The sequence below is a fragment of the Candoia aspera genome, chromosome 3 (assembly GCF_035149785.1).
Source record: "Candoia aspera isolate rCanAsp1 chromosome 3, rCanAsp1.hap2, whole genome shotgun sequence".
Classification (NCBI taxonomy): Eukaryota; Metazoa; Chordata; class Lepidosauria; order Squamata; family Boidae; genus Candoia; species Candoia aspera.
The window spans coordinates 95681048-95707159 of record NC_086155.1 but is presented as its reverse complement, the minus strand read 5'-3'; positions in this window follow the sequence as shown (position 1 = coordinate 95707159).

The window sequence follows — 26112 nt, the reverse complement described above, 5'->3', positions numbered from 1 at the left end:
GCACTTCTTATAGCCTGTGGATAACTTCCACATGAAATCACCCCTTAACATTTTTTTCTCATTTATAAATAGCTTACAGCACTGGTACAACTTGTATGTGAAAATATCTATTTATTAGATTTATGTCTAACCTTTTGTACAAGATCTCAAGGTAGCCTGCTCCCTCCACCTATTTGTCCCTACAGCAAGAACCCTGTGAGGTAAGTGGAAAGAGAATGACTGGGCCAAAGTAATCCAGTGAGCTTCTATAGCTGTGAGTAGACTAGAACCTGCCTCTTAGTCCAATACCTTAACCTCTGTACCACATTCATCTTTATTTAAGGCCAGATCTAGACTGGAACAGTTTTTATTTCTGAGGCATACATACATGCTGTTGTCGATCAGAGTCAGTTCCAGAGTTCCCCCCCCCCCAATACTGAGAAACTGTTATGTAGATGCACAGTGAAAAATTGCTAAAATGTATTTTTGCCCACAAATCATTTCTCCCACTTGAGGGTATTGTGCTTTGTCAGCCTGATTCAAGGTACTTCTTTTGGTATATGAAGGTCTATACAGCTTAAGTCCAGGTTACTTGCAGGATTTCCTACTGCTGACCAGTTTGCCCTGCATTCTCCAGTCTTCAACAGAGTTTCTTTGCCAGGTCCATCATCATCCTATACCATGGAATGTACTGCAGGTAAAATTTGCCCTCTTATTTTATTTTTAAAAGACTTCAAAATCTATCTTTTTTACCCAGGCCTTTTAAATTTTTAGAATATGTTATGTTGTTGACAGATTTTTCAAGTTTATAATTTATAAACTGCCCAATTCTAGCACAGGTTAGCCAGAGAAAAAGACTTCTTCCTCAGATCTTCAGGTAAAAAAAAGTTTTGAATTTAAAAAAGCAAATTGATTTTAATAAGACAAAATAAGGGATTGGACATCAGAAGTAAGAAATGGGAAGTGGCCCACTTCACCCTGTTCATATTTTCAGAGGGACCCACTGCTTCTTATTCTATTTTTAAAAGATTTGTTTTCTTTACCTTGTTGCTTAACAAAGTGTGAGATTCTAAGAATTGTTAAAGACACTTTCCTCCAAGGTTTTGACAATTCTGCATCACCTTCCTAGCCTTCCTGTAGAATCACAGCACATTCTGGTCAAGAATGGCTTTTAATCCTCAAAAGAGCAATAGAATGGGACAAAAGAATGGGAGAATCCTCAAAGGAGCAATAGAATGGGACTTTAGGTTTCCTTTTAAGTCCCATTCTACAATGTTCCAGCTGTGAGTCTAGGGATCCAAGTCAATTTTCTCAAACTGGATCCAAGCAGGGTATTCAAAGTCTGCTTCATTTCAGGGAAGGTACCAAAACTAGCAAAAACTGAAGAACTAGGACAGGCGTAGGAAACAATTTTCACTGATTCTGCCCTTTGTGTTATTTTTCACATTGTTTGGGCAGGAAGGGTGTTCTTATACTTCTCCAGAGAGCAATATTATTTGAGGCACCAGGGGATTGCAGGAGGACTTGGGAAGATCATCTTCCTCCCTGCTTTTTCAAGCACAAACAAAACACTGCTAAGTGTAATGCTGGGCCAAAGCCCAAGGGGAAAACTAAGATATGCAGACGTATTTCACATCTCAGTTTTCTAGACTAATAGAACAGAAACCAAATGATGGAAAAGTTAGCATTAATGTCTGTCATGCATCAATAACTGCATTTCTTAGTATCTATGTTATAATCATTACTCAAATTACCCTAGAGGAGCACCATAGGTGAAAATGTAGCCCCTGACATTCATGCTATTTGAAAAACACCACCAGCAAATAAAGGGGTGGAAAACTCTGCTTCAACAGCATGATATATGAGCGGTCACTGACAACTTTGGCTTTTTTTAGAAAGAGTGATAAATATAAAATGCTACCTTCTCTGACACAGGAGCTGTTTCAAAAGCAACCCTAGAAGCAGAATCCTTTTCATGTAAGTAAGTGTCAATATTTTAGAAAGAACAAAAGTCCCCACTCTGAACTAAAAATATTTGTTCTCTACCTCTCGTCATGTGGTTTTCTCATTCAGTGATGAATACACACACACGCACACACACACATCCCATTCTATGAAAAAGTACTTGCTTCCTTTTGGATAATCAGATTTTTTTTTCATCTCTTTGCCATTGAATGTAATCAAAACTCCATGAGGTCCTCCTAATATATGAAGGGAGTCTGAGTGAACAAATCAGACCAAAGGGTTGTTTTGGGGTTGTTTATTTCTCCCCATAAACAAATAATCCATGCAATGTGTCATGTGAAAGAGCAGCTGTTCCCTAGATTCACTAACTGGTTGCATGACATTTAGCTGCAATAACTGCAACTAAACACTTCCTGGAATTGGTGATCAGTCATTTACACTGCTTTGTAGGAATTCTGATTCTAGTGTAGCTTTTATAGCTCTTACTTTATTAACAAGACTACATTATCCTTATAATATTGCTCAATGTATATGTTATGGATCTTTCCTTCTGATATCTTCTATCCTGTTTAGGCAAAAGAAGAATAGGCTCTAAAGGCCCAACTAAAGATTCTATATTAACCATTAGCAATGCACTTAGAAAATTATGTTTATGTATTTGTGGTATATTGTACAGAAATGTGTCTAACCACAAAGCTTATTTTCAAGCAAGATAAACAACAAGACAGACATAGAAAATATTTAGGCATCAGCTTATGCATATATCCCAGGCAATAAATTCTACTGTACTTGGTAGGGCATGTTTATAGCACTTGTAATGGTATGTGGGAATGACCTTGGGAGACAGGGAGAGGAGAACCCCCACAAGGGAAAGGTGAGATAAAAGGCAACTTAGCCCACAGCAGTAATATGGATGGGGCAAGAAGCTCAGAAGGGATCCTCCCTAGTTTCTTGGACTGGTAAAGAGGACAGGGGGAGAAATGTCCTTTCAGGCTTGTAAGCTTCTTTTTCTAATAGTAATTTTATTAAAATTTACAATGATAAAAACCAAATACAACTAAAATAATATGTTATTATTATTTATTATTTATTATTATAGCCTCTTGGATTTTATATTTATTTATTGCATTGTATAATTGTAATGTGTTTGATTTTTAATGAGATTTTAACGTTTATGGATGTAGTTTGATTTTATTGTAAACCGCCCAGAGTCCTTCTTTTGGAGGTGATGGGCAGTAATTAAATTTGAATAGTAAATAAATAAATTATTTATATTTATTATTTATATTTGTTAATATATTGTTATATATTGTGTTAGAAATAACTGGAAGGTACAGTATGTCAAGAGAGCTAGTTTGGTGTAGTGGCTGAGGCATCCGGCTAGAAACCGGGTGACCATGAGTTTGATCTCACCTTAGGCACAAAGCCAGCTGGGTGACCTTGGGCCAGTCCATCTCTCTCAGGCCTAGGAAGCAGGCAATGGTACACCACTTCCAAGCCACCTTGCCAAGAAAACTGCAGGGACTAGTCCAGGTACTCGCCAGGAGTCAAAAACTGACTTGAAGGCACACAAACACAAAAACCAGGTTTTACTTTTATCCAGGGTTAAAGATATATTTTAAAATCATTTATTTTTGGAAACAATGGCCCACTCGAGCCTTTGTTTTTGTTTGCAGAATGACTGGAAAGTAGCTACTGAGATAAGGGTAGGAAATTTTATTTAGGTAACACTGGTTGGTAGGCTTATAATCCAGAGGAAACATTGTTTAAGAAGGCCATTCTTATTTCATATCCATATTTCAAAGGACTTTCTAAAGAAGACAAGAACATGCTGCTGGAATCTTAGATTTGTCATATTTGTTTTAATTATTCATACCTTGCTTTAAAAAAAAGTTTCAACCTCACCACATCCTCCTTTTAGATATAAAATGTTTATAGCATGTTTTATGCAAGCAGGTTAAGTAAATACGTGGTATTCTCTTGATTGTTTTGTACAGCTCTGTTTATGCCTCAGAGTAAAACCAGCCACTGATCTTGTTACCACACCAAAAGAGTAAGTAAAACAAGATTTTTTCCATTGTCTTACTCTGAATCAGACAACCAGCAGGAGGAGACTTGGGGAGCCAAAGATGAATGTGAGCAAACAAACTGCACTGCTTTATGAAATGTTCAGCTAATTTGTCTTTTCAGAGAAATAGAATGTTACAGGCACTTGGATATTTCTGAGCATGACTGTTTGTTACACTTGAGCTGCTTCTTGATAAAGATGGATAGTTCTGATATTGTTTTAAAATGCTAGAAATTGCTTGCAAATGCATGACTAGTTGAGCAAAGTGGCTACTTTATTAGAAATATAGAACCAGATTCTTGTTGCAGACACTTTTACCTTCAAGAATATCATTGGTGGTTGGAATTATTTGACATTGATACTTCTGTTCTTTCCTAGTTTAAAGCGTTCAGTTCCATAGTTCCCTGTTACATATTTTGAACCCTTAAGAGTATGACTGCCGCTCTGCTTTTTAAATATGCAGAATTAGAAACCGAATTGAAACAAGTATTTGTAAGCATGTGATATCTGTTCCACTCAGATTTTAAGTGGAAATCTTTGGAATTCAATACCTGAGGCAATATTCCTTCCCCAAATAATGTCTGTAAAGTTGTTGACACCCAATAAATACATCCTTGGCTTCATATATGCCATCTGTAATCCATGTAACTGTGTTGATAATTATGTTGATCAGCTGTGCCCAGTTTAGCATGTTCCAGTTGCATTGGGACTGCAGGAAGGATATATATCACATATATGATATTTTAGAGAAGATGTATGAGAAAAGGATAAAAGAGTAGGATACAAATAAATAAACAAGGGATTTACCAAATTCATAGAGACTGTAAAGTTCCAGTATATCATTAATTGATCATGAATGACTGAATATATTGTTTTAATAACCTGAAAATTGCTGTTGAACTCTACACAAAGCATGAATATCAGGGACCATGGTCAGCACAATATAAATCACAAAATGATATTGTAAATTCTGTCCATAATACTAAAATTCTATTCTAATCAAAAATCCTACAAAATTGAAAGACAGGCTTTATGCAGACAGAAACCCAAATTTTGGAAGTGGTAAAATTCCATATATTGAATTGTAGTCTAGGAATAGTTTCCAATTTGAATTACATTCTTTATCAGAGCTTTAGATATGAGATTATTCTAGATATTGAAGCACGCTCCCACAATTTAGTAAGCCATTCTTCCATAGAAGGGATCAAATGTCCTTTCCAATAAAAGGCATTTAGTAGTATCCTTACAACAGTTAGCATATACAAAGCTCATTCAGCAAAGTTCGAGGGAAATATATTCTACAGTTTATTAAAGGTTAGTAAAAATATTGCAAGTTGGAATGGGAATTCAACATTTAAGTTTTGTTTCATTCATTTTGAATCATTTTCAAAAAATGCTGAGCTTTACAGCATTGATACCAGATATGAAAGATATAATATGAAAGAATGATTCAACTAGCTCATTATATTTCCAGCAATTTTTAGAAAATGAATGATCCCTTTTAACAATCAGAACTGAAGTAATATACCAGTAAATCATCTTATACCAATTTTCTGTAACTACAGTATTCAATGTAAATTGGATTCTCTTCTTCCAATGAAATTCCCACTGATCCATATCATGTTCTGCATCTAAATTCTCCTTCCATCTTATCATAAAGTCTTTGACTTCTTTGGTTTCTGAGTCATACTTCACTATCAATTTATAAATAAGATCCAGCAGATTCTCTGAGTTAAACATTGTACATTTTTCAAATTCAGTCAAGTCTCTAAGCTTTTCCCTTTGTTTCTGCAATTCTTTTAATACCGTGCTACATATTTGAAGATACTGAAACCAGTCAGGTGTACTAAGCCACTGTAAAGTAAGAATCTCCAAAGATTTTATCTTTGTCTTATCAATAAACAAATCTTGCAATCCACACAAATTATTCTCTCTCCACTGAGCAAATTTCATTGTGCTTTCCTCTTCATAAAAGTAAACATTTAATAGCAAAGCAAGGGGGAAAAATATCTGAGTTTATTCTTTTTCTCTACTTATCCCTGATGTTCAATACTGTCCTTATTTTTGCATGTTTTCTTATAAATTGTTCTGTTGGTATCAGCCCAGGGATATTTCTGCAGACCATCTGGAAGTCCTGCCACTTTCACAGAGGTGGCCAGGCTATAAGGAAATATAGACCCCTCTGTAACCCATTTCTAGCAACTTTTTTAAAAAAAATAAAATTAAAACTTGGAGCTCCCTCTTTTGAATACTGTAAAGTCTTGAATTTAATCTTTAGTCTTTTACTGAGCCACATTACTTGTTTATGCCAATCATTTAATACCTTGCTTTCAATATACAGGGTATATCAAAAGTCAAGTTCCATAGACAATTTATTATATAAATTACATTAAATGTTTGAATTGGTTGCCATTTTCTTCTAAACACTTCCTTACTCATTTGTTACATGACAGTAGGAATAAAAAAAAGTCTAACATGGATTCTGCTATTCAACATGTATTTTACTTTCACCTAGCATTTTTCCTTCTCCCCCCTGAAAAAAATTTGTGATGAGTATGAATAGGACTTATACTTACATGTGCATGCAGAAATCTCCATCTGTCTAACTTTCTATAATCTTCTTTTCCTGGCATTTCCACTGACTGTGCAACACGGAATAGTGTCTTGACCTTCCAGGAAATTCCAGAAGAAAAGGGGCTCTGCCTGAAGTCTGTTTTTTTAAAAATTGGGATTTTGGAGGGAAGGAACACATCATTCAGATGGAAGTGAGACAACTATACTGGCACCTGAAAAGGAGAAATAAAGACAACAGAAAAGAGTTTAGAAGCCTACAATCAATTTTGTCCTCTTTACAGGTAGTTCTCACTTACCAACCACTTGTTCAGCGACCATTCAAAGTTATGACAACACTGAAAAGGAGAGTTATGACCAGTCCTCAAAACTGTGGTTGTTGCAGCATCCCCGCAGTCACGTGATTGTGATTTGGTCGCTTGGCAACCGGCCCACATTTACAATGGTCACAGCATCCTACAGTCATGTGATTGCCATTTGTGACCTTCACAGCCAGCTTCTGACAAGCAAAGTCAATGGGGAAGCCAGCAAGGAGTCACAAGTCACAGTAACATGACGTCATGCCTAACAACCTGTGGTGGTTTGCTTAACTACTGCAGTTGGAACTGATGAACTGATGTTATAAGTAAGGCATGGTCACATGGCTTTTCACTTTCCAAGCGTGTCACTTAGTGACAGAGTTACCGGTCCCAACTGCTGTCAGTAAGTGAGGACTACCTGTATAATTATGCATCCTTATAAACTAACTCTTGTAAAACTGCTTTTTTGGGGGGGGAAGGTCTTCTATTATAAAGCCTAAGTCTTCCTCTACACTATACAACAAAGCACCTTTGATTCAGGAGTAGCAAAATGGTATTTAGTAGGATCAGCAAGAAAAATGCTAATGTTTTACAAATACAGGCCATCTCACATGTCCAGGGTAGATTCACCTGAGTCCTTCTCTGAGAACTTTTAATGGTACATTTTACATTCTGAAAGGCACTTTTTATAGAGGACCCCAGGTTCTGATGTTTTACTATTGCTACTTACTGATACATGTGTGTATGTTTTAGTGCAAGGTGTTATTATTTTGTGTTCTTATTTAGTATTTCCTGTTGCATTATCTTTACTTTATCTGTCACACGGAATACATATTTCTATAGAAAGATGGTGTGTGTATGTGTGTGCATGCATGCATGCAGGCAAGAGAGAGAATTTGTGCTAAGAATCCTTAGCACATAAAAAACTTTATTTTAGGAAGCTAGACACAAGGATCTTTTATATATAAGGCAACAAGTCGGGCCAGCCCTATCAGAAGGAGGAAATTACCTTGCAAATTCCTGTGAGCACTACTGGCATAACTGTTTTACATTCTCTTTTGTTGAAAAGTAGAACTAGCTATGCCCCACAGCTTGTTCCAGGGGCCTTAAACTAGGCTATTGGCTTTCCTCTCACAGGGACACTATTCTTCTGCCAGTGTTAAAGTTTCAGCTACCAGTTCAGCTACCTCTCTGCTGCCTGCAATATTGTAAAGAAGGGAATCTTGGGAAGGAATGCCATCTTGTTCTTTGCCATAAGCAGCAAAATGCCTTGAGCCACTCCTGGCCCTGGAAATTTTAACTGAGACCCAGAGAAGTATATTTTTCCAGGAGAGCCACTGTAATTTTAGAAAGTTCTAGAGTGCAATTGTTAATGACACAAAGGGCCCAAATATACATCTGCTTCTATAGAATCTATATTTTGGGCTTAGCAAGGCACCAGGCTAGAAACCAGGAGACTGTGAGTTCTAATCCTACCTTAGTCATGAGAGCCGGCTGGGTGACTTTGGGCCAGTCACCCTCTCTCAGCCCAACTCACCTCACAGGGTTGTTGTTGTGGGGAAAACAGAAGGAGGGAGTATCTGGTATATTCCCCGCCTTGAGTTATTTATAAAAATAATAAAGGTGGGATAAAAAAATCTAATAATAAATAAATAAATATTCTAAATTTAGATCTCAAGCTACTCTTAGACTTCCTTGCTAGCTTGTTGGCTTATTTCATACTGTTTCCAGATGAACTTGAAACTGACTTGAAACTGTATGGATTTGGGGGCTATTATTATTTCCTCCTCTGCACCCTGTATTCCATCTACATATTTAACCACTATGTCTTCCTAAAAAGGCTGGCTTGGAGAAGAGTATCTTCCTCACAGTAATTTGAACCAGTCATGTTGTCCATTGAGTCTTCAAATGGTTTTACAGACCAAATTCATTCTATTACTTAATTTCGCCTCCTCAAAGTACCAATCCCATGAATTTTAGGACATTAGAAGTACTAGGACATTAAAAAGTATTTGTGGTAAAATTGTGAATTAAAAATATTTGTGGTAAAATTGTGAATTAAAAGTATCTGTGGTAAAATTGTGAAACTCAGTCTGTCATGTGTTTTGATCCACTGTCTTTATAAAATCCATTTTTCCTCCTTCTCCAGAAGAAAATGGTAGAGTTAGTATTGTCAAAAGACATTCAATATTTGCTACTGCCAATAAGTAGGTATTGAATTGTATTGTTTCAATTCTGTAGCCACTTAACTGAAAGTAAATCCCACTGAAGTTCATTGGGTAGGCTTGTGTAGGACAGCACTGCACATTTAGTCCTAAAGCAATTGAGCAATTCTAGAAATAAGCTTCTCTCCAGGTATAAGCTTTTGAATATACATTTGACCACCTAGTGCCACTTCATTACACTTCAGAATGGCTAAGAGAAAGGCAGCTTCATGTTGATAATTTCCTCTTGGCTCAGTTAAAGTGCTCTCTACCCATTCCTGACCTAACAGAAAATTGAACCAGCAGGAATTTTCCTGTCCCCATTTCTGATCTTAATTGCCTCTTCTCCAGCGTTCTGCTGGGCAGCGGTGTCCTGATTTCATGCATGCAAGGTATGCTAAGTAAAATTAATGGTGTCTTCTTCCAGCTTTGCTGTCTTCCCTCTCTGTGCATCAAAAGGCAACAGACATGAGCCACCAATCCCAACAGAGCTGCAGTGGTGTAGCAGGGCTTGAGGCAGGAAGCCTGAAATCTTTTTACATGTCATCCTATCATCTGTCAAGAGAAAGTTGACATGCTAAAAACTAAAACAATGACAGCAGGCCTGCTCTTCCTTCAAAATATTAACATGGCATACTGTATAACCCTGACTTGGCTAAAGTGAAGCAAGATTCTCCCCTGCCATTTCCAAGCACTGCTGAAATCAGATAAGTGGTGTCAGATCAATTTACAAAACCCTTGCCTTGCCATTTTTGAACCTCTTACTTAATGCAGAGAGGAAGGTGGAGAAGGAAGATCTGCACAGTCTTGACAAGCCCCACATAGCTAGCAAACTCAAGAAATGAGAACCATGTGGATTTCAGAAAGACATTTTTAAAGCTAGTCAGGGGTGAGAACATGAAAACTGTAAAAATAGATTTCCAGGCAGACCTATAGCAAGCCAATTAAGGCATTGTCTCTTGAAGGATTTCCTTCCCACAGCCCCCACATCTGGGCTGGGCTGCCTCATCTCACACCACTGACTTCCTTCTCCTCCTGCTTCCCACAACCTTTCACAAGTGAATAGTGGAGTGTGGAGATGGCTGGCAGAAAGCTCTGTTTTATTCTGTGATTTATTTAGGCTCTGTTTTTTTCTGTGACCATCAAACAGCACAATACACCCTAATCAAGGAACTATTAACTCAGGCAATCAACCAAGCAGCAAACAACAGCCCAATCAAAGAACTCCCAAGGAGAGAACAACACCCCTACCAACACAAGCAGGGCAAGCCACGGTATATAAACTGAGAGCAAGGCCCACTCCCTCTTTGCACTGAAGATGTTGCCTAGTCTGGCAATGAAATGTCTACAAGAAAACAACAAGGCTCAGAGAGCACCAGAGACCACAGTTCTGCAATTTGCCCTGAAGAAATGTGAAAGACCACTAGACCCTGTACTGTCCCTCTGAGCATGACTGCAATTACAAAGTCTGCTCACCACAGCAAGCTCCCTTGCTCCCTTTATTTTTTATTTTGTCATGGTTGAAGGTAATGGAAAAAAGGACCACTCTCTCAGTCTGCTCCCTCTAAGTCCTTGGGTCTTGCAACACCATTGTGATTCTGTGAGGCTAGTCTTAGGGAGGATCTCCTCCAAGGTCACTCTGGAAGAAAAGACCTTCTTCAACTTCCCACCAATTTGCTCCACAATGGAAGCAACTGCTTCAAGAATGACCAGACTCCCAGGGTTGTTGTTGTTGTTGTTTTTTTACATGATAAAAATAATTTCTTGGAGGAATGAGAAGGGCCCAGGGGAATGACAGAAGTCCTGATTCAAGGACTTATTTTTTTAAGCAGGGGTTGGGGGGGAATTACAAGCAGCCAAACAATTAAATGCTTCTCAAAACTTCACAGAGCCTGGAAAAGGGGGTTTAGAAAACTGTCGAAGTACAGTATATCCAAGTGAAATGCAAGAATCAAGGGATGCGGTTGGAGGTGGGGGGAGGAAAGAGAAATGCTTTCTAGCAATAATCTTTGGCCAGGAAAAGAAACAACGGAAACTTGGTCAAGTTCTTTGGGAATCAGAAGGTGAGAAATGAGATTTAAAAAGATGCAAAAGGGGAGAATTATAATGGCATTTGTCTTCAAAGAACAAGTCATTCTTCTCACCAAACTCTTTCTTATTGCCAAAACCAGTCAGGCTAAATATAAAATATTCAAGGGTCTGTGTAACCATGTTCTGCTGGACTCTAAAATTGTCTTCCAAATTTCTTCAAATACTGACAGCAAAAAAAAAGAAGTCCATTAAGGCATCTTTTCTTTCCCTTTTGGGTGAGTGAGTGGGATGGAGTTTGTCTTTTTCTTTCTTGGAAGCAAGCTCATGTTACTTTAATTCTTAAGGATGTATCTGATCACCATCTAGATACATCCATATCATGATTCTGGCAACAATATACATAAGTGTTTTTGTGGCTATTTTACCCACCACTAAGTCCAGCTGTTAGAACTTAAGAAATGGAACTTTAAAATGTCAAAATAAAGATAAATACACAGGAATTTGTAGTCATGACTGTAATACTTGTGGAATGTTTGTGTTCCTGCTGAAAGGAACTTAGCATATATTTGTAGCAACTACAAGCTTGCAGTAGTCCTTGCAAAAAAAAAAAAGTTAAAGGATTGAAGTAGCACTTCAGTTGCCAAAAGAAGATGAAGATTTCTCAGTTCAGAGAAAGAGGGTCTACAGTAAAAACTGACAGAGTAAGTTACTTTCTCTGAGAAACAGGATCAAAGAAAGGAACAAGCCCAACAGAAAAAAAATGTCTACCAAAAGCAAAATATGTAGAACATCTGCACTGCTGGAACTCAGAAGCATTTTTCAGGCCGTCAAAGATGAAACAGGCTCTGAATCTTCAGGGGAAGGAAGAGAGTGCAAAACAGGAACAAGGAAGGAGGATCCCTGAAGAGCAGAGAGGATGCAGTTACATAGAATCAGGGGGAGAGATCATAGTCTGCTGCTGTCTTGCTGACAGCTTTCTCTTTTACAGCATATAGGAACATGTAAGAGTATTAGCTAATTTTGACATGATACTAACTATTAGGGAGGATGGCTGAGGAACTGGAAATAGCAGGAACATTGAAAGAAAATGGTCATGTAATTCTATAGCTCTTAATTTTAAAGGAAACTAAAGCTTTAGTTTTAGGTTATGCAGTCCAATACATATCTTTGCTTTAGAAACAGATTTTAATGCATTCATAGCATCAGTTCTGTAGTAGAAAAAATGACCTCAAGATGTGAGGTTGTTGTTGTTTTTTTAAATAAAAATAAAAAATAACATACTAGAAGCATAATTTCAAACAATTTCAGTTTGAAAAAGGTGGGAACAACTAAAGAAGCCAATGTGGCTATACAAAAAGTTTCATAAAGATCTGAACATACAAAATGGACCCATATCTGAGGTGGAAAGAGGGTTAAACCACCAAGAAAGACTACAGATTAGAACTGTAAAGTAGGTGTTAACAAAAATAAAGCTCGGAATGAGGTGAGGCTGTTGGGCTAAGAACGACAAAAAGGTTTTCTTTAAAATATGTTCAGAAGAAAAGAAAAGAATCAGTGTACCAGCTGCCCAATGAAGACACTAACATGCTAACAAGGAAAGCTGCTATTGTGCATGTGTTCCACCAGACAAATATGTAGGGCAGAACAAAGGGGCAAAATTGAAGCTTGAGAATGATAGAAACATGGTCAGGGAATATCTATTTACTTCAAGAAAATTTTAAAAATCTAGGCCCTGAGAAAGGCAAATGTCCCAGTATTCAAAGATTGTGGGAAAAGGAGGATCTGGGACAGTACTGACCAGTAATCTCTGGGGAGATTCCAGAGTAGATTATAAACTGGTGGATCTATAAGCATTTGATCAAGAGGAGTGTTGAGAGCAAGTCTTGCCAGACTAAACTTATCAATTTTTTTATTTGGTAATTTCCTTAATTCCTTAATGAGAGCCAGTTTGGTATAGTGGTTCAGATACCTGGAAGACCATGTGTTCCAGTCCCACCTTAGGGATGAAGCCAGTTGCGTGGCCTAGGAAGATGGCAATGGCACACCACTTCAAAAAACCCTTGCCAAGAAAACCGCAGGGACCTGTCCAGGCAGTTGCCAGGAGTCAACAATGATTTGAAGGTACAAAAAAAAAAAAAAAAAAAAACCCTTCCTTAATAAGCTGTAGAATGTTGCTGACATAATATATTTCATTTCAGCAGAACATTTGACAATGTTCCCTATGTTTATTAAGCTGGATGGCATGACAATTAAGTGAATATATAGCTAGCTTTTAAATTGTACTCAAACAGGGTTATCAATGATTCCTCATCAAACTGGAGTGAAGATTCAGTTGGGGTGCCACAAGGTTCAGTCTGAGTCCTGTGCTCTTCAACATTTAGAATAATATCTTTATCGCTGTGCTAATTACCAGCAGGACAGTTGGTTGGATCTTTCTCCCATTGTGGAATTCACTTATAATAACTCAACTCATGCTTCCATCAGTTATTACCATTTCAACCCACCTATGGCTACTATCCACTCCTGCTGAATGCCTCCCAGCCCTCACCTAACCTGTAAGTCTTTCATGCGGAAAAGTAGTTTGAAGTAGAGAACATTCTGGACTATTGACACTGAAGGACTAGGCTTGAGTAATTGATTCGTTGGAAAAGCTACCTGAACATTGAACCTGCCTAGGAGACAACTAATGAACAGATACACACAACCTCCTTGACCACTTCTATTTTCAGTAGACTTACAAACCCAGATCACCTGACTGGATTCATAATAATGTTTCTAAAGCTGCCAGTTATTATGACTCTGGGGAAAGGAACTTAATGGATGTGAAAGGAGAGCTGTATGGCTGAGGACATCAACAGAGACTAATTTCCCAAATGCTACTTTACCTCTGATCTAGAAGAGACTGAACCATCCAAAAGAGAGAGGGAATGAGTTCTGAGTAATGGTCTCATCAGATTCAACCAAAGAAGAAATGGAGATGAAATGAGGAGGGGGAACAACTTCTCCACTTGCTGCTAAAAGTCAAGAGGAAGGAAGGGCAAGGCATGGTCCTTCCAGAGACAGAAGGTAGATGAGATAAAAAATGAGAGGAGATGATGTCGAAGTTAAGCTGAGAACCAAGGGTTCTCAAAGACAGAGATATCAGTTAGGTCAATAAAAGCTGAGCTTCAAGTTCATGTAGAATGGAATAGGGAATCTTTAAACTCCTGGAAAGGCAGGGGGAAAAAAGCAAATTGACATGAGTTTAAGAGGGAATTTCATCCTAATGCTGATAGAAAGCAAGCAACTGTTTTATAAGGTTCATTCTGACCCTGGCCAGTCACTCTCTCTCAGTCCTAGGATGAAGGCAATGGCAAGCCACTTTGTAATAAAGTCTTCTCAGGCTACAGTATGTAGAGACATTTCAGTCACATTTTAGCCTAGCAGCGAATTATTTTTTAAAATATATATTTATGTATTTATTTTTATCCCGCTTTTATTATCCGGCCTTGAATTATAATAAATTCAAGGTGGAGAACATGCCTAATACTCCTTACTCCTCCTATTTTCCCCACAACAACAACCCTGTGAGGTGAGTTGGGCTGAGAGAGAGTGACTGGCCCAAGGTCACCCAGCCGGCTTTCATGCCTAAAGCAGGACTAGAACTCTCAGACTCCTGGATTCTAGCCCATTGCCTTAACCACTAGACCAAACTGGCTCTCCTTAATTAAGCTGGGTGTCTGTGATTTACAGCTGAATCCTGGTCTAGGAGCCTGCCACAGATAAAATATAGATTTATAGGCCTTAATAAAAGTTTCTCTATGTTATGCCCTGCTCCATCACCCCTGATGTTTCAACTGATGAATAGCTTCATGCAGCTGGACAACATCTGGTCCAGAAATAAGACATTGCTTTCTGAAGACTGTACTGTATGCTTGTTGTTGTTGTTTTTTACCACATCTGTGACATGGCAGTCGCAGCAGTATAGAGGTCAATCACTGAACTAAACGTATAAAAAATACCTGCAAAACAAAATATCACAAGAGTACCTAAGAAGCCTGTGAGTGCTTTCAATCGAGAATGGGCTTGCCAGGAAACTGGTTATTCCAAAGATAATCAGGAGGCCTTTGCTGATATTTGCTGATGAAAAGGTATGAATATTTGCTGATGAAAAGGTATGAATATTTGCTGATGAAAAGGTATGGGGAAAAATCTTTTGAGTAATGTTTTTCAACCTTGTTTCCGTGCTCCTTGCCTATGCACGGCCAAGGGTTTTGAAGAATGTGCTGGCTCTGATGCTGCACAGCACACTCATGGAACATGGATTCTCTGGCCAGCCCAGACAGAGGAGGGGGGAGAGGGGTAGATTGACAAACTCATTTGTGCCATTCATTGGAGTGTACAAAAATATTTTAGCTCAATATTCTCTCAATTGACAGGCAGGCAACTGTACAGATGTTTATGCAGTAATATCTCCCTGGTTTATCCGGAGATGCCAATACTGAATCTACAATCTTTTGCAATGAAATAATGTCCTTGATCACCAAAATATAGATCTCGATGGCTGCTAGACCAGGAATGTAGTATCTTTGCTCCAGAAAATATTTCTGAATAATAGTTCCCAAGAAGCTCCATCCAGACTGGCTAATGGTAAGAAATTCCGTAAACTATCATTCAGAGATATCTGAAGATTTCTATCTCTGTGCTAGGTTCTATGTGTACGCATTTCTGAACCTGTATGTATTAGTTCAGTAAGTTCTCTGCACATCAAAATAAAGAAAACTCTGGTGGTGTCTCAATCACCTCTGAAGAATATTTTCATTTCCTGGACAGTCACACTCATACAAGTAATCACATCTGAAAGTGAAGGAGCTTGTCTCTAAGTCTTTTAAATGCTTCTGCATTTCTCTGTTTCTCTGATAATTCATACCTGGTAGGAGGCTTTTTGGCATCTCCTGCAGTACAATCTTTTTGTTGATTTAGTAGTTAATTCCTTTTTTCCCTTTTATAGCTCAAAATCTCAACTGAGTCTTATGAATGTCTTCTGCCCTCAGCATCGATCTCTCTCCAAACTCTCATAAGCTGTAATTATTTCCCTCGGCTGTCCTTATATGTTCAGGTGGAATTGCTTCTCATATGGCTAGCATAATGGCCCTGTGCCTTCACTTGCAACACTGGAGTACTTAGTATCCTCCATAGACTGGGCTATTGGCACTTAAAGACCTTTACTGTCAAAGGAAACTCTGTGAATGATGCAATCGTGGGGTCCCAAGTGATGGCATATTTTGCCAGGAACATCTAAAGCCTCTTCAGAATACCCCAGGAAATTCACTGTGCTGTGCATTTTGATTATAATTTATACTTGAGTTTTATTCAGTCCCAACAAACCTTTCATCATTATTTATGGCTGGTGATTTATCAAAGCTTTCCAGGAAGGCGTTTTCAGGTGATGGAACAAGCAATTCTCTTAAACCATAATTAGACAAAATTGTGGCACAGATCCAAATGCTCTGAAACTTGTAATATTTTTTAATTTTTCTTGTTGGAAAAAGGGTGAAAAAGTGACTGCTGTAAGATATCAAACTGATGTTTTGCTTCAGTATGTACTGAAAGATTAGCAAGAGGACAGACAATATTACAAAGTACAATACTTCGTGGATATATTTAAAGATTTCCAGAAAATTCTGCTCTACTCAATATAAATGAGCAGAAAAGTGGCCCAGGAAGAGTCGTCTCAAATAGGCATACCACTGAGATACACATAAGCATGCACAGCTACAACTGGAGGTAATTGGGACAGGACATGTTGCAATCTTCTTTGCTTTCTTTCCCTTGCTTTTTGACTACAAGCCATTGCCTATCACTCACATTAGCAGGCCTTTGTGTGCCTTCCATGCCACCCTATAGCCCAGTGTTTCTCAACCTTGGCAACTTGAAGATATGTGGACTTCAACTCCCAGAATTCCCTAGCCAGCCAGGTTGCCAAGGTTGAGAAACACTGATATAGCCCATAGTATGATTCATTTTTGGTCCGGACTGCTTGCTAAGACAGGAATGGCTTTGTGACTAGCTGGGTAGTGCTTGAAGGCCTCCTGCTTTAAGCAACAGACTAAATGATAAGAGACAGGATGATTCTGTTGAACCCTATGCTAATCCCCTGGAATGTGCAATTATCAGGTGTACTCCAACAGAAATGTAAATATAAAATAAGTAATGAGGAGGAGGAGGAAGAGGATAGCACCATAGCATGGAATTTGGGGGTACTTATGACAGGTGCAGAGTCTGGCACTGAAAAAGTCATGAAATACTGTACAACTTGCTAATGCAATCAGTGATCCACATCAGCCTCACTACACCTGCTGAAGAAAACATTCATAAATATCTAACAATAGTTTAAAAACAAGCTTCATAGTTCTCATTTCATAGCTTTCAATCCCATTGGGTGATTTTGGAAATGTTTGCTTAAGTTCCCCAAATGCTTGTTTGCTGCTACAGCAATTTAAATTTTCTTCCACATATAAACTGGATGCAAGTGCAGTGATTCTTGTTGTCGCTTTGAAATGTTTACAACCACCATTAGTACAGCAGCCAGCTGTCACAAAGAATGTCAATATTTCACTTCAGAAGGATCATAAAGTCACAGTCTCTAAATTTGTGACTTTATTGATTGCCTGTCATTTCTATGGAGTGAAAATCCACTTCAGCTTACTGCAACAAACAAGCCACAAGAAGAATTCTGGGAAATGGCCTTTCTATCCACAAGAGAAATATACAGGGCAAAACTCCTTATTTAATTATTTCATTTATGGACAGTTAATTCTTCTTATCTTCAGCAAAGGATCGTTACCTTGTCGTGGTGCTGGAGCTTGAGCACCTCAATGATGCCATGAGCTAAACCGTGAAGGGCCACCCAAGACGGGAAGGTCATGACAGAGAGGTCAGACTAAATGCGATCCCTGGGGAAGGTAATGGCAACCCACCTCAGTATTCTTGCCATGAAAACTAAATGGATCAGTACAACCAGAGATATGTCGGTATACCATCGGAAGATGAGACCCCCAGGTCGGAAGATGGTCAAAATGCTACTGGGGAGGAACAGAGGATGAGCTTAACTAGCCCCAGACGTGATGACGCAGCTAGCTCAAAGCCGAAAGGACGGCTAGCGGCCGACGGTGCTGGTGGTGAACGGCGAATCCGATGTTCTAAGGATCAACACACCATCGGAACCTGGAATGTAAGATCTATGAGCCAGGGCAAATTGGATGTGGTTATTGGTGAGATGTCAAGATTAAAGATAGACATTCTGGGCATCAGTGAACTGAAATGGACTGGAATGGGCCACTTCACATCAAATGACCACCAGATCTACTACTGCGGACAAGAGGACCACAGAAGAAATGGAGTAGCCTTCATAATTAATAGTAAAGTGGCTAAAGCAGTGCTTGGATACAACCCAAAAAACGACAGAATGATCTCAATTCGAATTCAGGGCAAGCCATCTAACATCACAGTGATCCAAATATACGCCCCAACCACAAATGCTGAAGAAGCTGAAGTAGAGCAGTTCTATGAGGATCTGCAGCACCTACTGGACAACACGCCTAAAAGAGATGTTATTTTCATCACAGGAGACTGGAATGCTAAGGTGGGCAGTCAAATGACACCTCGAATTACAGGTAAGTATGGCCTGGGAGAACAAAACGAAGCAGGACACAGGCTGATAGAATTTTGCCAGGACAATTCACTCTGCATAACAAACACTCTCTTCCAACAACCTAAGAGACGGATTTATACATGGACTTCACCAGATGGACAACACCGAAATCAGATTGACTACATCCTTTGCAGCCAAAGGTGGCGGACATCTGTACAGTCGGTAAAAACAAGGCCTGGAGCTGACTGTAGTTCAGATCACGAACTTCTTCTTGCACAATTTAGGATCAGACTAAAGAGATTAGGGAAGACCCACAGATCAGCTAGATATGAGCTCACTAATGTTCCTAAGGAATATGCAGTGGAGGTGAAGAATAGATTTAAGGGACTGGACTTAGTAGATAGGGTCCCGGAAGAACTCTGGACAGAAGTTGGCAGCATTGTTCAGGAGGCGGCAACAAAATACATCCCAAAGAAAGAGAAAACCAAGAAGGCAAAATGGCTGTCTGCTGAGACACTAGAAGTAGCCCAAGAAAGAAGGAAAGCAAAAGGCAACAGTGATAGGGGGAGATATGCCCAATTAAATGCAAAATTCCAGAGGTTAGCCAGAAGAGATAAGGAATTATTTTTAAACAAGCAATGCGCGGAAGTGGAAGAAGACAATAGAATAGGAAGGACAAGAGACCTCTTCCAGAAAATTAGAAACATTGGGGTAAATTCCAGGCAAAAATGGGTATGATCAAAAACAAAGATGGCAAGGACCTAACAGAAGAAGAAGAGATCAAGAAAAGGTGGCAAGAATATACAGAAGACCTGTATAGGAAGGATAACAATATCGGGGATAGCTTTGACGGTGTGGTCGGTGAGCTAGAGCCAGACATCCTGAAGAGTGAGGTTGAGTGGGCCTTAAGAAGCATTGCTAATAACAAGGCAACAGGAGACGACGGCATCCCAGCTGAACTGTTCAAAATCTTGCAAGATGATGCTGTCAAGGTAATGCATGCTGTATGCCAGCAAATTTGGAAAACACAAGAATGGCCATCAGACTGGAAAAAATCAACTTATATCCCCATACCAAAAAAGGGAAACACTAAAGAATGTTCAAACTATCGAACAGTGGCACTCATTTCACATGCCAGTAAGGTAATGCTCAAGATCCTGCAAGGTAGACTTCAACAATTCATGGAGCGAGAATTGCCAGATGTACAAGCTGGGTTTAGAAAAGGCAGAGGAACTAGAGACCAAATTGCCAATATCCGCTGGATAATGGAAAAAGCCAGGGAGTTTCAGAAAAACATCTATTTCTGTTTTATTGACTATTCTAAAGCCTTTGACTGTGTGGACCATAACAAATTGTGGCAAGTTCTTAGTGGTATGGGGATACCAAGTCATCTTGTATGCCTCCTGAAGAATCTGTATAACGACCAAGTAGCAACAGTAAGAACAGACCACGGAACAACAGACTGGTTTAAGATTGGGAAAGGAGTATGGCAGGGCTGTATACTCTCACCCTACCTATTCAACTTGTATGCAGAACACATCATGCGACAAGCTGGCCTTGAGGAATCCAAGGCTGGAGTTAAAATCTCTGGAAGAAACATTAACAATCTCAGATATGCAGATGATACCACTTTGATGGCTGAAAGTGAAGAGGAACTGAGGAGCCTTATGATGAAGGTGAAAGAAGAAAGTGCAAAAGCTGGTTTGCAGCTAAACCTCAAAAAAACCAAGATTATGGCAACCAGCTTGATTGATAACTGGCAAATAGAGGGAGAAAATGTAGAAGCAGTGAAAGACTTTGTATTCCTAGGTGCAAAGATTACTGCAGATGCTGACTGCAGTCAGGAAATCAGAAGACGCTTAATCCTTGGAAGAAGAGCAATGACAAATCTCGATAAAATAGTTAAGAGCAGAGACATCACACTGACAACAAAGGCCCGCATAGTTAAAGCAATGGTGTTCCCTGTAGTAACATATGGCTGCGAGAGCTGGACCATAAGGAAGGCTGAGCGAAGGAAGATCGATGCTTTTGAACTGTGGTGTTGGAGGAAAATTCTGAGAGTGCCTTGGACTGCAAGAATATCCAACCAGTCCATCCTCCAGGAAATAAAGCCAGACTGCTCACTTGAGGGAATGATATTAAAGGCAAAACTGAAATACTTTGGCCACATAATGAGAAGACAGGACACCCTGGAGAAGATGCTGATGCTAGGGAGAGTGGAAGGCAAAAGGAAGAGGGGCCGACCAAGGGCAAGGTGGATGGATGATATTCTAGAGGTGACGGACTCGTCCCTGGGGGAGCTGGGGGTGTTGACGACCGACAGGAAGCTCTGGCGTGGGCTGGTCCATGAAGTCACGAAGAGTCAGAAGCGACTAAACGAATAAACAACAACAATTCTTCTTATGTCTACTTGGAAATACGCCCCATGAGTTAATGGGATTAAGACCTGGGTGCATAGGCAAAAGGTTCTATGCTGACTGAGCATGTTCAGTCCTCAATTATTTAATTGATGAGCTGACTTTTTAAATGTACGTAAAACTTTAAGCCTGATTTGATCTTCTTCTTGTGCATGGATGGTACTGCTTTGGTTATAGGAGGATTAGCATTGATAGAAATTTGATTCTTGAATGGATTGTTTAAAAAAATGTAGTTATTCATCTTGGGTCCTACTTAACAAACTCAAAGGTGTTTTGTTTTGTTTTGTTTTTTCCATCCAAGCCAACAGACTTGATGAGCACTTCACAGACTTAACAAGCAGATTGGATCAATTATGCTTGAGGGTTTTTTAAAAAAAATATTCCTTAAATAATGCAATATTGTACAGACACAGTTCTCAACTCAAAATGTCTAAAATGCTTATTGGAAAGTGTGTATTTTGTTAAGAGCAAACAAAATGCAAATACAGTAGGGAAAGGAAACATTAAAATTATTAAAATGAGTTGGGCTATTTTTAAGTTTAGAGTATTGATTACCACAGTAATAGGAAGGTAGAATGAAGTTACAAAATAACATATACTAAATATATAGGAAGACATTAGATTGTTCTAGTCTATTACATTGCACAAAAGTTCAAAAGTACTTCTGACAGTGCAGGAGTGCAAGTAAAGCACTGGTGTGCATCTTTTAAAAACAACAGTGTCTTTTCCTATGATCATATGACTGCCCCATGATCCAAAGAAAATATCATATTCATTCATCTACCCATCCATCCATTCTAGGCTTTTATGTCATTTCACTCAAATACCATCTCAACCAGCATACAATCCTATACAAATTGTAAACAGGGATAAAACAATACAGATAACAAACCCAACCAAGAAACCTTAACAAAAGATGATAACCTAATCAAAACCAAGGAACAATGCCAACAGCAATAATAATTGTGGGAAATATTTTTTTTTAATTTTAAATACACATGCAAAGTGTTATTTCATACTTCAGGATTTGTACAGTCATTCAAATCAATTTGTCAGCATCTCAAAGCCTTGTGTAGCTGGTCAATCCAAGAAACAAGCACACAGAATGCAGAAAGGCAGCTTTAATGCTAGTAAGAGTTAAAAGTAAAAATTTGAAAACCATAAAACCAAACCAGGCAGACTCATAGCAAGCTAATTAAGGTGGGGTCTCTTTGAAATGTTTATTTCCACAGCCCTTATATCAGGGCTGTGGTGCCTTTTCTCACACCAGCTGAACTCCTCCTCCGTCACCTGCTTCCCACAGACTCTCACACTCTGTTGGAATACCCATTATCTGTTCAGCTGGCCTTCCCTTGGTACCAGTGGAAATTTAAAATGGATGCACATCATGAGTCTTGCGTATCATGTAATTTAGCCCTAAGGGTAGGATACAGAAAGTAGCAGGTGTCTTATTATAATGCATGTTAACCTGAAAAGTTTACTCTTATAGAGAAGTGTCTGGAACAATGCTCACATATGTTTTGATCAGGTAGAGGGAGGGAGAGAGGGAGGGAGACCACTGCTGCATAATGAGGCAGATAATTCTTTACTGCAGAACAGTAATTAGGGCTGTAGTTCTAGGCACATCTACCCAGGACCATCCACATCCTATTTTTGAGTATGAGTGCAATGGGATAGGAAAGCAGAGAAACTCAGTAGTCACTTCCATTCTGTCTAATGCTAGCCACAGAAAGTGGCTTTGCATTGCACACAGCGCATCACCAATAATCTCAGTGGGATTTTTTTTTTTCATTTTAACTAGATGTGCAAAGCACATCAAGGATTATAGATGCATCTAGACATTGATTATATATCCCTGTCTTTATTCAGGGACCCAGTGGAACAAAGAACAGTCAAATGTAAGTTCAGGTGTACTGTACATGTGGCAATGTTTTCTCCCAGATAATATTTTTGCTGATTGTTAAAAAAAATGTATTGCTTGATTCTTTGGCTACCAAGTGTTGCAAGATTGCTCTGTGCAAATATGTCAGCCAAAAAAGCAAGGCTGACAGAAATTATCTGAAATGCTAATGCTTGGCATGCTCATGGGAGTAAGCAATGTGTTCAGCATTAAAGTGGTCAGGGTGTGTCACCTTCCCTAAAGAGCAATTTTTGTTTGTTGGTTTAATCTCTCCAAACATGATTGGAAACCATTACAGTGCTAAATTAAATTTGCATATTTTTACTACCATTTGCAATGACAGATCAAGCAGCAATAAGGATATATCTGCAATTGTCTTTAAATGTCTCTAAGGAAGTTCTTACCAAACAGTTTGCTTTAACAGATCACTTACCTCATTTTGGCATCGCATTCACAAGCAACATCATGCTGCCTTCCTAAGCTAAATCTCCTCATGCTTCAGCACAGCATATCCTCAATTTCAGTAAGAATTTTGTAAGGTTCATACAATGCTAGAAACTGCACACAAAACATACAACTATTATTATTAATAGTTGTTATTAAGCCTTCTTCATCACTATAACTCATATCCATGTGCAGCTCTCTGTGCATTATGGTTTCTAGTTTGCCCTCTTTGGCTGGGTATTTTCCTTCTTTGCCCTATTTTTTCTCATTTGCCCTCATTCTTTTGCACTAATGTATTAACTATGACTTCACAACTGCTTTGAGCCAGCTGGCCTCTGTTTCAGCTCTCTATCCAGTTCATTTTAAGGTCTCCTGGTTGTTCTGCATTTCTCCAGGGCTCTCAGCCTATGCATTTAAAGGACTTCTACTACCCACTCCTTCTGGGACATAAAGGTAGCTCTGCCAATCACAGTTAGAGTTTATTATCACTGTTATCCAATCCTTTAGTCTAGAGAGGGTCATGTTGTTGCTTATTCGTTTAGTCGCTTCCAACTGTTCGTGACTTCATGGACCAGCCCACGCCAGAGCTTCCTGTCAGTCGTCAACACCCCCAGCTCCTCCAGGGATGAGTCCGTCAACTCTAGAATATAATCCATCCATCTTGCCCTTGGTTGCCCCCCCCCTTCCTTTTGCCTTCCACTCTCCCTAGCATCAGCATCTTCTCCAGGGTGTCCTGTCTTCTCATTATGTGGCCAAGGTCAAAGGCTTTAGAATAGTCAATAAAACAGAAATAGATGTTTTTCTGAAACTCCCTGGCTTTTTCCATTATCCAGTGGATATTGGCAATTTGGTCCCTAGTTCCTCTGCCTTTTCTAAACCCAGCTTGTACATCTGGCAATTCTCGCTCCATGAATTGCTGAAGTCTACCTTGCAGGATCTTGAGCATTACCTTACTGGCATGTGAAGTGAGTGCCACTGTTTGATAGTTTGAACATTCTTTAGTGTTTCCCCTTTTTGGTATGGGGATATAAGTTGATTTTTTTCCAATCTGATGGCCATTCTTGTGTTTTCCAAATTTGCTGGTATATAGCATGCATTACCTTGACCGCATCATCTCGCAAGATTTTGAACAATTCAGCTGGGATGCCATCGTCTCCTGCTGCCTTGTTATTAGCAATGCTTCTTAAGGCCCATTCAACCTCACTCTTCAGGATGTCTGGCTCTAGCTCACTGACCAAACCGTCAAAGCTATCTCCGATATTGTTATCCTTCCTATACAGGTCTTCTGTATATTCTTGCCACCTTTTCTTCATCTCTTCTTCTTCTGTTAGGTCCTTGCCATCTTTGTTTTTGATCATACTCATTTTTGCCTGGAATTTACCTCCAATGTTTCTAATTTTCTGGAAGAGGTCTCTTGTCCTTCCTATTCTATTGTCTTCTTCCACTTCCACGCATTGCTTGTTTAAAAATAATTCCTTATCTCTTCTGGCTAGCCTCTGGAAGTTTGCATTTAATTGGGCATATCTCCCCCTAACACTGTTGCCTTTTGCTTTCCTTCCTTCTTGGGCTACTTCTAGTGTCTCAGCAGACAGCCATTTTGCCTTCTTGGTTTTCTCTTTCTTTGGGATGTATTTTGTTGCCGCCTCCTGAACGATGTTGCGAACTTCTGTCCAGAGTTCTTCCGGGACCCTATCTACTAAGTTCAATCCCTTAAATCGATTCTTCACCTCCACTGCATATTCCTTAGGAATATTAGTGAGCTCATATCTGGCTGATCTGTGGGTCTTTCCTAATCTCTTCAGTCTGATCCTAAATTGTGCAAGAAGAAGTTCATGATCGGAACTACAGTCAGCTCCAGGTCTTGTTTTTACCGACTGTATAGATGTCCGCCGCCTTTGGCTACAAAGGATGTAGTCAATCTGATTTCGGTGTTGTCCATCTGGGGAAGTCCATGTATAAAGCCGTCTCTTAGGTTGTTGGAAGAGAGTGTTTGTTATGCAGAGTGAGTTGTCTTGGCAAAATTCTATCAGCCTATGTCCTGCTTCGTTTTGTTCTCCCAGGCCATGCTTACCTGTAATTCCAGATGTCATTTGACTGCCCACCTTAGCATTTCAGTTTCCTGTGATGAAAATAACATCTCTTTTAGGTGTGTTGTCCAGTAGGTGCTGCAGATCCTCATAGAACTGCTCTACCTCAGCTTCTTCAGCATCTGTGGTTGGGGCGAATATTTGGATCACTGTGATGTTAGATGGCTTGCCCTGAATTTGAATCGAGATCATTCTATCATTTTTTGGATTGTATCCAAGCACTGCTTTAGCCACTTTACTATTAATTATGAAGGCTACTCCATTTCTTCTGTGGTCCTCTTGTCCACAGTAGTAGATCTGGTGGTCATCTGATGTGAAGTGGCCCATTCCAGTCCATTTCATTTCACTGACGCCCAAAATGTCTATCTTTAATCTTGACATCTCACCAATAACCACATCCAATTTGCCCTGGCTCATAGATCTTACATTCCAGGTTCCAATGGTGTGTTCATCCTTAGAACATCGGATTCGCCGTTCATCACCAGCACTGTCGGCCGCTAGCCGTCCTTTCGGC